The sequence below is a fragment of the Salvelinus sp. IW2-2015 genome, unplaced genomic scaffold (genome assembly GCF_002910315.2).
Source record: "Salvelinus sp. IW2-2015 unplaced genomic scaffold, ASM291031v2 Un_scaffold16461, whole genome shotgun sequence".
NCBI classification, from domain to species: domain Eukaryota; kingdom Metazoa; phylum Chordata; class Actinopteri; order Salmoniformes; family Salmonidae; genus Salvelinus; species Salvelinus sp. IW2-2015.
In genome coordinates, this window is record NW_019957597.1 from 5220 (window position 1) to 20426 (window position 15207).

The 15207-nt window shown below is 41.5% G+C and overlaps 1 long non-coding RNA gene across 2 annotated transcripts; it reads right to left on the minus strand.

Moving 5' to 3' along the window:
* Nucleotides 1-1690: 1690 nt before the first annotated feature.
* Nucleotides 1691-14134, minus strand: LOC112080728 (uncharacterized). 2 transcript variants are annotated; one of them, XR_002896219.2, is made up of 5 exons: nucleotides 14060-14134; nucleotides 9627-10763; nucleotides 8754-8833; nucleotides 8569-8632; nucleotides 1691-3846 (listed from the first exon to the last, which is right to left on the minus strand). It is a non-coding gene; the product is annotated as an uncharacterized lncRNA (long non-coding RNA). The 2 variants fall into 2 exon arrangements; XR_002896220.2 differs by having other exon boundaries at nucleotides 9627-9808; nucleotides 14060-14105.
* Between the last annotated feature and the right edge of the window lie 1073 nt (nucleotides 14135-15207).

The window sequence follows — 15207 nt, forward strand, 5'->3', positions numbered from 1 at the left end:
ATCCAAGTTTATCATTTTAAAAGGCTAAATGATCATTAGAAAAACGTTTTGCAATTATAATAGCACAGCTGAAAACTGTTGTTCTGATTAAAGAAGCAATAAAACTGGCCTTCTTTAGACTAGTTGAGCATCTGGAGTATCAGCATTTGTGGGTTCGATTACAGGCTCAAAATGGCCAGAAACAAATAACTTTCTTCTGAAACTTTCTTCTGAAATTAAGGCTATTCCATGCAAGAAATTGCCAAGAAACTCAAGATCTCCTACAATACTGTGTACTACTCCCTTCACAGAACAGCGCAAACTGGCTCTAACAAGAATAGAAAGAGGAGTGGGAGGCCCCAGTGCACAACTGAGCAAGAGGACAAGTACATTAGAGTGTCTAGTTTGAGAAACGCCTCATTAAATAGTTCTCGCAAAACACCAGTCTCAATGTCAACAGAGAAGAGCCATATCTCAGACTGGCCAATAAAAAGAAAAGATTAAGACGGGCAAAAGAACACAGACACTCGACAGAGGAACTCTGCCTAGAAAGCCAGTATCCCGTAGTCGCCTCATCAATGCTGACGTTGAGACTGGTTAGCTGGTACTATTTAATGAGACAGAGGGGGGCACTCAAAACATGCCCAAAAGGCCTGAAAACACGCCCATTGTTTCACCCCACAGTAAGAGCTGCCACATTTATACAATAAACTATTTTTTTCACCATAACGTTATCGAGCAAATTACAAAGGAATATCGGCAGAAATTGTAACTAAGTTAGAAGCAAAATTAGGTTTTCATCAAAAGAATAACTCTTGTGAACTATGACAAGACGTAATAAACTGATTTGAATATGTCGCAAGAGAAAAGATMATTTGCACTTATTAAATTCGCCATATCATTTTCCATCAATGGATGTTGATTAAACTTATTTGACAGCTATAATGAATCAATACGGCATGAGGGGGTATGGTATATATCCAATATACCATGGCTAAGGGCTGTTCTTTAGCATGATGACCCAGTGCCTGGGTGCCTTATTGATATTATAAACTGTTTACCAACCGTAAATACATTTTTTGTCATACCCATGGTATATAGTCTGATATACCATGGATTTCAGCCAGTCAGCATTCAGGCCTTGAACCCGGTTTATAATTGTAAATAAATCCCTTTTGTGCATAACTATAGATAAATCCGACAGATTTTTGAATGATGAAAGTTGGGCAGAGGATCTCGAAATCTCTGAGCAATAAACACTTGGACAAATATATATAGATATTTTTTTTAAATCTTAAGCTATTTTCTGGCAATTGTGCAATTATTATGAGCCAGATGTTAAGACTACTGTAATATTTGTGTTTTGGAGAATATCACCAGGCAGGAAACAGGAGTACAGTTTAGTGTCCTTCAGTAATGTAACGTTCGTCGTGGGAATGAGACCAAAGCGCAGCGTTAGAAAGTGTTCATGACTTAATATTCACAAAAACACTCAAACAAAATGACAACGGAGAAAACGAAAGTGCACAGTTCTGTCAGGAAAACAACCTAAACAGAAAACAACACCCCACAAAACCCAAATGGAAAATGAAAACTTATATATGATCCCTAATCAGAGACAACGATAGACAGCTGCCTCTGATTGGGAACCACACACACGGCAAAACAACAAAGAAATAGAAAACATTGATTTTCCCACTCGAGTCACACCCTGACCTAACCAAACATAGAGAATAAATAAGGACCTCTAAGGTCAAGGCGTGACAAGTAAAAACATTTTGTGACCTTCAGCCCCCGGGCCGTTAGCAGCATGTGCACTTTATATTAGGTGTCGTAACATAACACTGCTGTGATAAATTACTGCTTAGTAACAGCATAGTAACTAATATAGACAGATATAGATCACCGATACTACAACTACAAACAGCTATAAATGGCCCATTTGCGAGATTGACTTGTCATTTMAAAAGGTTTAGGTTTATGATTGTAATTCAACTTTGCCATGGTTTGCTTAGATAGATGCAGGTAGCATATAGCCYCTGATAGGACTACATCTTCAGATAGGCTACAGTAGCCTGGGCAAAATGTAGGCAAGATGTAAACTGAACAATTTAGCAGCTTGCTTAGTTCAAATTAACAGACTAATTTATGAATAGTCATGAATAGTAACATGAATAGTTTGGCAATTTCGAAGTAAGAAGTAATTGTGTTTCCCAATAGCCTCCTGGAATTGGTTACTGAGAATGGGGTCATAATTTCAATAACTGAATTAAATATGAATATGAATGTATATGAACTGAATATGCTTGTCAACAACAGACAGTGTTAATTTGTTGTTGTTTTGTTTTACCTGTTGCCTAATCTGACTGTTACCKTCAACCTATTGTGTTCTAAAAACTGATCGGCAATTCGATAAAGCTTTGATAGCTACGACAACAATAGACTGAAGTTATAGGATATTTATTCAATCTGTTTGCCAGCTCCAGGTAGACTACACAAGTGGCACAAATTGATTTGCAATGACTCCAGTGATAAAGTTGTTTCAACATATTTATTATATCAAATGGTAGCCTACAGTGAGTGGCCTGCAATGACATAGAAATTAATAGGCTACTTGATGGCCAACAGATGCAAATGTATCCTATCATTTTCCACATTTAATGTCAGTTTCAGAGGCCTTTTACCCATAACAGAAGCACRCGAGGGGGTTCCATAACTYCCMWTTCAAATTTCCACTCAGGCATGAAGACAAGTTAAATAGCCTACCTACAACTGGTAARARGTTGTCACACACCTTTGTCTYCTCTCRCTCACGYGACTCAGCCAATAGTGGAYTWAACCGCATGCTCCATTGCTCTCTTAGAAGTACCCCAGAAACCATGAATCCTACCCAATATTCTCATCTCACCAAAGAAGCTAAATACATAATTAAATACTACCTCCCTGAAGATTTCCCCAGCAGTTCACGTAATTCTGGCTCTTCAACCCCATTACTCCTCAAATCTAATAACAATCGCTCCATTTACCTCCCATATTTCTGGCACTGAAATAGAACGTGTTCCACTGTCTCMATCTCCTCCTGACAATGATCACACCTCCCAGTCTGATGTTTTYCCTCCAATWTCAATGTACGGTTGAGCCTTGTGTGTCGAAGTYGCCTATGCTTCCACTTTCACTTGTTTAGGGAGATTATCTAATCCCATGACACGCAGCAGTCTCCTATTTACTTGTTTTGGGAGGTTATCTAATCACACGCGCATGTAGCCTAGGTCAACAATTTTTTTTATTAAATCAGCTGATTTCCTTTTTCTTTTCAGCTTCAGATAATTTAAAATAATTGTATGAGGAAGTGAACAACGGTCGTCACTAGTTACCACAGCCACAATGTCATAAACCCCACCTATTTAAAACATGTATGTGTTTTAAATGTGATTTTAAACCTAACCTTAAWAGCACTGCTAAACCAATTCCTAAACCTAACGTTAAATTAAGACCAAAAAGTTCATGTTTGTTTTCATGAATTTCTATGATATAGCTTTGTGGCTGTGTTATAACTAGTGGAAACCAATAATGTATGCAGTGCATTTGGGAAAGTATTCAGCCCCCTTCCCTTTTTTACACATTGTTACGTTACAGCCTTATTCTAAAATGGATCAAATAAATAAAAATCCTTATCTACACACAATACGCCATAATGACAAAGCGAAAACAGGTTTGTAGAAATGTTTACAAATGTATTAAACATGAAAAAGAGAAATACCTGATTTACATAAGTATGCAGACTCTTTGCTATGAGACTTTAGCTCAGGTGAATCCTGTTTCCATTGATCATCCTTGAGATGTTTCTACAACTTCATTGGAATCCACCTGTAGTAAATTCAATTGATTAGACAGGATTTGGAAAGGTACACACCTGTCTATATAAGGTCCCACAGTTGACAGTGCATGTCAGAGCAAAAACCAAGCCATGGAGGTCGAAGGAATTGTCCTTAAAGCTCCGAGACAGGGTTGTGTCAAGGCACAGATCTGGGGAAGTGAACCAAAACATTTCTGCAGCATTGAAAATCCCCAATAACACAGTGCATCCATCATTCTTAAGTGGAAGAAGTTTGGAACCACCAAGACTCTTCCTAGAGCTGGCTGACCGGACAAACTGAGCAATCGGGGGAGAAGGTCCTTGTCAGGGGAGTGACCAAGAACCGATGGTCACTCTGGCAGAGCTCCAGAGTTCCTCTGTGGAGATGGGAGAACCTTCCAGAAGGACAACCATCTCTGCACCAATCAGACGTTTATGGTAGCGTGGCCAGACAGAAGCCACTCCTCAGTAAAAGGCACATGACAGCCCGTTTGGAGTTTGCCAAAAGGCACCTAAAGGATTCTCAGACCATGAGAAACAAGATTCTCTGGTCTGGATGAAACCAAGATTGAACTCTTTCGGCCAGAATGCCAAGCGTCACGTCTGGAGGAAACCTGGCACCATCCCTACGGTGAAGCATGGTGGTGGCAGCATCATGCTGTGGGGATGTTTTTTAGCGGCAGGGACCGGGAGACTAGTCAGGGTTGAGGGAAAGACGAACGGAGCAAAGTACAGAGAGATCCTTGATGAAAACCTGCTCCAGAGTGCTCAGGACCAACGACCACCTTCCATCAGGACAACGACCCTCAGGACAACGACCCTAAGTATACAGCCAAGACAACGCAGGAGTGGCTTCGGTACAAGTATCTGAGTATTCCGGACTTGAACCCGATCTAACATCTCTGAAGAGACCTGAAAATAGCTGTGCAGCGAGGCTATCCATCCAATCTGACAGAGCTTGAGAGGATCTGCAGAGAAAAGTGTGAGAAACTCCCCAAATACAGGTGGGCCAAGCTCGTAGTGTCATACCCAAGAAGAGTTGAGGCTGTAATCGCTTCCAAAGGTGCTTCAACATAGTACTGAGTCTGAATACTTTTGTAAATGTGATATTTCCGTTTTTTTATTTTTAATACATTTGCAAAAATGTCTAAAGAACTGTGTAGATTGGTGAGGGGGAAAAAAACAATACATTTTAGAATCCGGCTGTGACGTAACAAATGTGGAAGTCAAGGTGTCTGTATAGTATCTGAACACACTTTAAATGGTAATCCTTCAGCCAGGACAGCCTAGCCATAGGTCCAGGGAAGATGGTACAGCTCAATGACATGAAAGAAGGTCCTGAGATTGCTACTAGATTGAATGTCTCAGTGCACACAAATGGTCTTTCAGTGAATTGGTTTTAAAGCACCAAAGTGCTGACTATCGCCTTGGCTTGATCGTACGTGTTGAAGTAATCATCGACGTGCCATTGTTTTACAAAATCAAGTACATTGTTGTGAAAGATGAGCAACTTATATTGGTTGGCTCACCCCTTGAAACTCTTTGTTTTGATGACCATTTCCATGCATTCAAAGTCGTATTGAAGCGAAGTGGGCTGTGTATTTAATGTCAATGTCACACCCTGATGTAGCAGGCTATACCCACCTAGCAAAATGTAGTTGAAAAGACGACTATGCCCGACATCCAATCTCCGTTTGGTTTTGGTTGAAAGTTTCAACGACTTGAAAACAACTTAATTTCAACGTACTTGCAGCCTATACACATGAACGCAATATAAAAAAAATTGGCACATGGACAATGTTATTAACAATCATACATCACTCCAGTATTTACACACAGTACTTCTGTTCAACACTAGTTCTAATGGTCTTTATTACACTACTGAAGAACCATGACTCGAATCATCACCTGCTCATATTTCAAACGTCCATTATTCCATGCCTTACCATTAAGTGAATTATTGCCATTACATTTTAACTTCTTTGGGACTGGGGGACAGTATTGAGTAGCTTGGATGAATAAGGTGTCCAGAGTAAACTGCCTGCTACTCAGGCCCAGAAGCTAGAATGTGCATATGTGACAGGTTAAAGGAAATACTAATAGCCTGTTATACATTAAAAAGTATTAGTAAGTTCATAGTATGTGAGGATCTTAAAACATCTAAGGTTAAGTAGATCATGCATTCAGTATTAGTTGATAGATTGATAACATTTATATAATTGTGTTAAAATCCGTCAAGCATACAAAGTGAGAGGAATGTGTAAACGTTATGTTGATTACTTTATTTTGTCGTGGGTAAAAGTGTTAATCTGTGATCTACTAAATGCTCTTAATCTATGAGCCTGAGATCGATTGCTCTGGTCTCCACGGAGAAATCGCGGTCTTTTTCTCATTGCACTAAAAGTTTCAATGAGGTAACATTACCGTATCACAGTCGAGATTCTTTCTCCCCTTTTTCAGGTACGTTATTGATGATAAAAAAGAGTAATTTAAATGTAATAACTCGCTAACATGTCAAGAGTGTTTAAGGTGTGTCTTAGTAACATATTGAGAGAGTTAGTTAAGTTTGCAGAGAGTAATATAAGCCTCGTACTGCTACGTAGCTGCCATTTTATGTCGATTATGAATGAACATGTGCGTTGTTAATAAGATATTTTGCGGCATTATTTGTGTAATTGTTTTTCAAACACTTTATTGCCTGTTGATAAATTGAGTTATGGTTTACTGAGTTAAAGCTTTGTGCTTGACAGTTATATTGAAAATAGTATTTGTTTCAGTGATGTACAGTGTATACTGTTATGACTTGAATAAGCCTTGTACCCTACAAAACTCTATTTCCTGTAGATCTGTTATTCTGTAAAATGTGTTACTTTTGTAAAATGATTGCACTAAAAGTTTCAATGAGGTAACATTACCGTATCACAGTCGTGATTCTTTCTCCCCTTTTTCAGGGGTGTAACATTTATAATTAGTAGATTTGGATAGAAAACACTCTGACGTTTCTAAAACTGTTTGAATGATGTCTGTGAGTATAACATAACTCATATGACAGGCAAAAACCTGAGAAAAAATCCAACCAGGAAGTGGGAAATCCTGAGCTTTGTAGGTTTTCAAGTCTTTGCCTATCCAATATACGGTGTAAATGGGGTCAGATTGCACTTCCTAAGGCTTCCACTAGATGTCAACAGTCTTTAGAACCTTGTTTCAGGCTTCTACTATGAAGGGGGAGCGAATAAGAGCTGTTTGAACCAGGTGTCTGGCAGAATGCCATGAGCGAAGTCTCACGCGCAGCCGTGAGAGCGAGCTGCGTTCCCTTTCATTTCTAAAGACGAAGGAATTGTCCGGTTGGAATATTATTGAAGATTTATGATAAAAACATCCTAAAGATGTATATAATCAATCGTTTGACATGTTTCTACGAACTGTAATGTAACTTTTTTGACTTTTCGTCTGGACTTAGTGCTCGCGCGTTGTGCATTTGGATTACTGAACTAAACGCGCGAACAAAAAGGAGGTATTTGGACATAAATTATGGACTTTATCGAACATTTATTGTGGAACTGGGATTCCTGGGAGTGCATTCCGATGAAGCTCAAAGGTAAGTGAATATTTATAACGCTATTTCTGAGTTTTGTGACACCTCTCCTCGGTTGGAAAATGGCTGTATGTTTTTCTGTGTCTAGGCGCTGACCTAACATAATTGCATGGTGTGCTTTTACCGTAAAGCTTTTTTGAAATCTGACACAGCGGTTGCATTAAGGAGAAGTTTATCTTTAATTGTGTGTTTAACACTTGTATCTTTCATCAATGTTTATGATGAGTATTTCTGTAATTTGATGTGGCTCTCTGCACTTTCACCGGATGTTTGTTTGAGACAATGCATTTCTGAACATAACGCACCAATTTCAAATGAGGTTTTTGGACATAAAGATTAACTTTATCGAACAAAACACACATTTATTGTCTAACATGGAGTCCTGGGAGTGCCATCCGGTGAAGATCATCAAAGGTTAGTGATTCATTTTAACGCTATTTCTGTTTTTGTGATACCTCTCCTTCTTTGGAAAATGGCTGTATGTTTTTCTGTGGCTAGGCGCTGACCTAACATAAACGAAAGGTGTGCTTTCGCCGTAAAGCCTTTTTGAAATCAGACACTGTGCTGGATTAACAAGAAGTTTATCTTTAAAATGGTGTATAATACTTGTATGTTTGAGGAATTTTAATTATGATATTTCTGTTGTTTTGAATTTGGCGCCCTGCAATTTCACTGGCTGTTGTTGAGGTGACGCTAGCGTATATCCCAGAGAATATCCCAGAGAAGTTAACAAAGGCGTTTCAATTCGGTTCTGATATGTCATGTTTACATTTCATGTAACATTTAGTAATCGTCATTATTTATGCAACCAACTGACTTTTGTTTTTTACAATTATATTGTTTGCAAACAATGGAGTAAAACAAGCTTATATTTTGGGTTGGATATTGCATCAAATTCTTACTCTTTTAATCAATGGCATCAATATATTGCAAAAGTATTGAACCCAATGATCGACCAATCAACACTCTTGCAAAACTAATGAACAAATATCTGCAAAAGCTACGTACATCTTGGTCCATCTTAGAATGAAAAACGGTACAAATTCAGTAAATAAGTAAATCAACATAGATGATGGAACATATTCCCTTTTGCTTACGTGATATAAATATTTACCATCTAAACCATGTGACCTCTCACCTCTCTGGCTGTAGAAGTGTCTCACTGTGCTCCACCCTCGCTGGGTCCTCAGAGGAGAGGAAGGCTGGGAAGGGATGGAAGGATGAATGGATCAATCATTCAACAAGTCAGTAAAATAAAGGGAGTGTTGATTAGCTTAAATATCCATCTCCCACCCATGGAGAGATCTATATTCTGTATCTTACCCTCCAGACAGTCTCGGGGTAACGAGGCGGCTTGCCTCATTCCTGTTCAGCTGATATCGCAGGGGGTGAGCGAATCATCACTGGTTCATACACAGGTCAGGGACATAGAGCCTAGTTAATACAACACTACTGTATAGAGAAATAGCAATGGCGTCTTTTTGTAGGCACTAATTCCACCATGGTTTGTTGGACAAAGCCTATGGGGAAATGAATGTCGTTTTGGTAGGGTTTTTGTATGAATGTAGAAAATAAGGTCTGTGGTAAACACAGGCTGAGGAGTTTTGTTCTATGAGATAATCATTAGCTAACGTCAATTTTGTGAATTTCTAAGCATTTATGTAATCATAAAAAGCACATAAATGCTTCATAATTCATCAAGGTCATGTTAACTGACTGATATTATCTCATAGAACAAAACGTATAATATTTCCTAAGCCTGTTTTAACCTCAGACTTATTTTAGGCATTTATCCTAAAACCCTATTCCTTCCCCATAGGAATGTCTGAACAAACCAGAGGTAACTTAACTCAGTTTTTTAGGACTACAATCTGGTGAGCTCTATAACATGCCGTCTTAACTGCCCGTGGGAAGATTAATTAAGATGTGATGGTTTGAATTAAATATAAAACTTCTGTCTCACAGACAACCTTATGTTCATAAGTGCAATGTATAACCAGAGGTGTTCCAGCTCTGAGTCTGGGTTGGATAATGATAATGCTATCTCTTACCTATCCATCTCTGAGTCTGGGTTGGATAATGATAATGCTATCTCTTACCTATCCAAGCTCTGAGTCTGGGTTGGATAATGATAATGCTATCTCTTACCTATCCATCTCTGAGTCTGGGTTGGATAATGATAATGCTATCTCTTACCTATCCAGCTCTGAGTCTGGGTTTGCTCCTGATTTCTGGGCCACTGAAGCAGACTGGGATGTTACTGCCTGAGAGGTTACAGTCTGCCCTTTGACCTCTTGAGGAGGATCCAATGTCATCAAGCGGCTTTGTTTCTTCATCAGTGGAGTCATAAGTGAGAGCAGCTCCTTGGTCTCCTAATTCTGAGGGAGAGAAATACAGGACTGATAACAAGGCAGCCACAGCCTACTGTAGGGGTGCACCTCAATAGTCTACAGGGGCTTCCTCTATCTCCTTTCTTTCATTGTCACTCATCTGAACAGGAGACAGGGGAAAGCATTATGGTATTTGTTTTCACCCATCCAGTTTGACTAGGAAAGTCCCTGCAGTGTTTTTAATGAAACAGGCAGAGAATTGAAAGTACCCAATGCTTGCAGGCTTAGATTTACATTCTGTTTACTATCTGTCTGAGTAGTCTGACAAATTCATCCTAATAATACTGCTAAACTGCAAACAGTTGTATTGTTGTTAGATTATTTTAATTGTAGATACATTTGTCCATTGATTGCAGAGATAGAAAACAGGAAGAGAGGGGTTTTATGAGGAAGGAAACCTTGACCTACAGCTTAGAGTGAAACCAACATGTACAGTTGTATAACAGGGAATGTTAGGGAGGAGGACGTTTTAAAAGTCTATTGCTCTTTTATTTGTTCAGTTCGATGATTTGTATCTAGTCGTATACTATAACTATGTGTTTTGTGGGGGATGTTAAAAGACTGTCAACTGTAAATTATGTGTCAACAGTAATTCAGTAAAAAGGTGCTTTTGGGTGAATGTGTTACCCACAGAACTGTGGATAGAAGTGTATTTACTTGCTGGTAGTAAAACCTGTTTCACAAGGGAAATAAAGAAGTGATACTATCTAGGCTACATTTCTAGGGTCAACTCAGCAGAACGTTTTGAATTCATGCATATTGTGCAGTTGAAAGTCATGCTGACAACCACCTTAATGATTAGTACAACTTGTGTTCTAATGTTGTATCATGCAGGCGCCATGTGTGGGTTCAGTGTATTGTGGAGGCGCCACGTGTGGGTTCAGTGCCCTTTTAGTGTTGTCCTTGTCCTTTCCCCAGAGTTCCCAGTTTACCACAAGTTCACCTGTTTAACAGACACAATCATTGAGATGTCTTATGGTTAAAAGCAGGGCTTGAATTGAGGGGGTATGTGAGGATATAGGCCTAACTCTTGTTATAGAAATGGGCAAAAAGCGTATGCTGCCCCTTGTTTGCTAAGCCTTAGTAAAAACAACAGTCCAGATTATATAAAGCGATATAGGCTTTAACAATGATGAATTCCACAATTATTTCTGCATAGTCCACTAGACTATCGAAGCTCTTGCTCACCCTCAACATATAGAAAAAGACCAAAAAGATAGAATCGGTACAGAAGCGGTAATCATAGACCAAACAGCTTAACAGATTTTTATTCAGGAGAATCGCACTGAATCAGGCTATTCATCTCAGTGTATCTGAGTTCTTATGCGTAACCTATAGCCTAAACGGAACCGGAAACACCCCTGTCTATTTTGATCACAGATCCTGACAAAGCCTGCACATTTCAGCTATATTTTTCATTGATTCAGCCCACTATTGCCTACAGATTTGATACACATGAAGCCCTATATTTAATCTGGATTTCACAAAAAATAGCCTGACTAGGATCCTTTGACTTCTCCCTGCGCCATATGTGTTCCCAATTACTGTCACGTCCTGACCATAGTTCTTATGTGTTTTGCTTGTTTTAGTGTTGGTCAGGACGTGAGCTGGGTGGGCATTCTATGTTGCGTGTCTAGTTTGTCTGTTTCTGTGTTCGGCCTAATATGGTTCTCAATCAGAGGCAGCTGTCAATTGTTGTCCCTGATTGAGAATCATATATAGGTGGCTTGTTTTGTGTTGGGGATTTGTGGGTGGTTGTTTCCTGTGTCAGTGTTTGTGCTACACGGGACTGTGACGGTTAGTTCGTTTGTTATTTTGTATAGGTGCTTGTTGGTCGTGTATATTAGAATCATGGTAAATCTACCAACGCTGCACATTGGTCCTCCGATCCTTCTCGCCTCTCCTCGTCCGAGGGGGAGGAAGAGCTAGACTGCCGTTACAGAACCACCCACCAAACTCGGACCAAGCAGTGTGGCACGGGCACAGCAGACAGCAGCAGCGTACCTAGGAGGAATGGACATGGGAGGAAATTCTGGACGGTAAAGGACCCTGGAGAGCAGAAGAAGTGTTGCTGCCCCAAAGCGGAGCTGGAAGGCACAAAAGCGGAGAGGCGGCATTATGAGGCGGCTAGCGAAGGCAGGCGGCTGGAAGCCCGAGAGGCTCACCCCAATTTCTTGGGGGGGGGTGGCTAAAGGGGTGTGGCGAAGTCAGTAGGAGACCTGGCCAACTTCCCGGGCTACCGTGGAGAGCGAAAGTACGGCAGACACCGGTGTATGACGGTAAAGGGCACGGTGTCTCCTGTACGTGTGCTTAGCCCGGTGCGGGTTATTCCACTCTCTCGCACTGGCCAGGGCTAGATTTGAGATTGAGCAGGTGCCATGAAGCCGGTCAACGCGTCTGGTCTTCCAGTTCTCCTCGGGGCCGGCATACATGGCACAGCTACGCATGGTGTTCCCCGGTTCGCCAAAACAGCCAGTGCGGTTTTCCACCCCCCGCACTGGTCGGGCTACGGGGAGCATTCAACCAGGTATAGGTTGGGCAGGCTTCGGTGCTCAAGGGAGCCAGTACGCCTGCACGGTCCGGTATATCGGCGCCACTTCCCCCAGCCCAGTACCACCAGTGCCTACACCCGCAGCCAGGCTTCCTGTGCGTCTCCAGAAACTCTGTTCTCCTCCACGCACTCTCCTATGGTGCGTGTCCTAACCCAGTACCGTCCAGTGCCGGTACCACGTACAGGCCTACTGTGCGCCTCAGCAGGTCAGAGCTGCCTGCTGCCCAGCGCCGTCTGAGCTGCCTGCTGCCAGGCCGTCTGAAGCTGCTGCCTGCCAGCGCCGCCAGAGCCTGTCCGTACAGTCAGGTGAGCCGCCAGACCGTCCGTAGTCAGGAGCCGCCAGGCCTAGTCAGTTCATGAGCCGCCTCCAGTCATGAGCCGCCCTCCAGTCATGAGCGCCTCAGTCATGAGCCCTCCAGTCATGAGCCGCCTTCCAGTCATGAGCCCGCCCTCAGTCGGAGCCGCCCCTCAGTCGCGGAGCCGCCCCAAGTCCGGAGCGCCCCTCAGTCCGGGAGCCGCCTCCTCAGTCCCGGAGCCGCCCTCAGTCCGGAGCGCCCTTCAGTCCGGAGCCGCCCTTCAGTCCGGCCGCCTTGAGTCCGTGCCGCCCCTCGCGGAGCTGCCCCTCTGTCCTGAGCTGCTCCTCTGTACTGAAGCTGTCTCTCTATCTAGGGGGGACCTTGTGAAGGTTCCTAGACCAGGGTCGCCACTCAAAGGACGCTAAGGAGGAGGACAAAAGACAATGGTGGAGTGGTGTCCTCGTCCTGCGCCGGAGCGGCACGCGGACAGATGCCACCCAGACCTCCCCTTGAGTTTTAGGGGTGCGTTCGGAGTCCGCACCTCAGGGGGGGACTGTCACGTTGGGTGGGCATTCTATGTTGTGGTCTAGTTTGTCTGTTTCTGTGTTCGGCCTAATATGGTTCTCAATCAGAGGCAGCTGTCAATCGTTGTCCCTGATTTGAGAATCATATATAGGTGGCTTGTTTTGTGTTGGGGATTTGTGGGTGGTTGTTTCCTGTGTCAGTGTTTGCGCCACACGGGACTGTGACGGTAGTTCTGTTGTATTTTGTATAGTGTCTTGTTTTCGTGTGATATAATCATGGAAACTTACCACCTGCACATTGGCCTCCGATCCTTCTCGCCTCTCCTCGTCGAGGAGGAAGAGCTAGACTGCCGTTACATTACGCTAATGTTGTCCTATTAATAAGCTTGGAATGTTTCCTATTTATTTCATAGCTAACGGTGTCAGAGGAAGGCCCTAAAAGATTGTCAAAGGCCCAGCCACCCTAGTCATAGACAGTTCGCTCTGGCTACGCATGGCAAGCGGTACGGAGCGCAAGTTAGGTCCAAAAGGCTTATTACAGCTTCTATACCCAAGCTCAAAGCTCCTGAACAGCTAATCAATTGTCAACCCAATATTATTAATTAACCAGGTTGTCACCCGAAATAATTAGAATATAAATGTAGCCTTTAAAAAAATAATCTTTGCTGCCAATCACTGGTTTCATATTTTGTTTTTAACCTTAATACTTGGGGATACTAGTGCGCAAAAAACTGACAAATACAGTGTTTTTACTCCAATCTGGCAACCCGCAATAAATCCCCTACATGCAACTGTAATCATGCCAGAAACCAATGTTAAGAACATTTGAATAAGAGTCAATTACCACAGTGTACAGAACTGTACGTACCTCAGGTAGCATTTGTAATGAGAAGTCGTCAGAGCTTGAATCTGTGGAGAGAATAAACCACTAATGAACAAGGACCGTGTGAAAATGAAGCTAAGTTTCATATGCACTTGACCATATCTAAGTTGTCATCATTGCAATTGATTAACGGAAGTAATTAGAAATGACACCTCTTAGTCATAGGCTGAATTCTTGACAACTCACCAATCTACAAAAACTAACACCTGCAAGATTGCACTTAACTTTCTGTTTCATTGTACTACAAGTTGCTTGGTGTTTCCTCTAAAATCTGATGATCTTCAAATAGAAGGAAACATATTACTCAATAAAACATTCTATTCAGCCCAGAGTAAGTAGAGCAATATAAATCTGCCTCAGGCTAACCTTAGCACAGTGATGGTTCAACATGTAGTTATATAAAATACCTCTACAGCTTTACTGTCAGCTTGGAGAAAAAGTTCACTGGTGTTGAGCTTTTTCTCCTGCCTTAGAATTACAAATTCTATATTGATATTATTATTATTATGCAGGAGCTATTAGGACTTATGGCCAGAAAAACACCAATGAATGAGTCCAAGGTTCTATTTGTGAGATTGTGGTCCATCATTCAGAATTGGACAAATGAGGTTCCTGTCTAAGTTCTTGAAGACATAAGGATTTACACCTGTAACACATATGTAACAGTCTGCGACAGCAATTGGATCATTCATTCCGTTCAAATGTAGATTGGTACTGTAGATATTGTGTATAATTTATTTTAGACTTTTATTTATGTAATGTATGTGAACTTAGTCTTGTGTGGCTGGCAGGATGTTAAATGATCCATCGAATAGGTGTACCATACAGGTCAGAACACATCGTGATCTGGTAGATTTTTGTTCCTGCACAAAGCTAATCAATTGCCATTTCAAAATTTCCCCCTTACAATTATCATTAATATTTATCCTGTTAAGTGACATATTCCACTGATTGACCAACTTTGACATCAATTGAAATTATGACAACACAGATTGTATGTAGGAGTGAGACAGAAGACAAACCTGTGTGACGATGTAGTGGCCAGTTTACAGCTGCTGTGTCTCTGGCTGCTCTAACAACATCCTTAGTGGGTCTAGACAGTAGACCTCCGTGTCACCAACAGACAGTGTCTG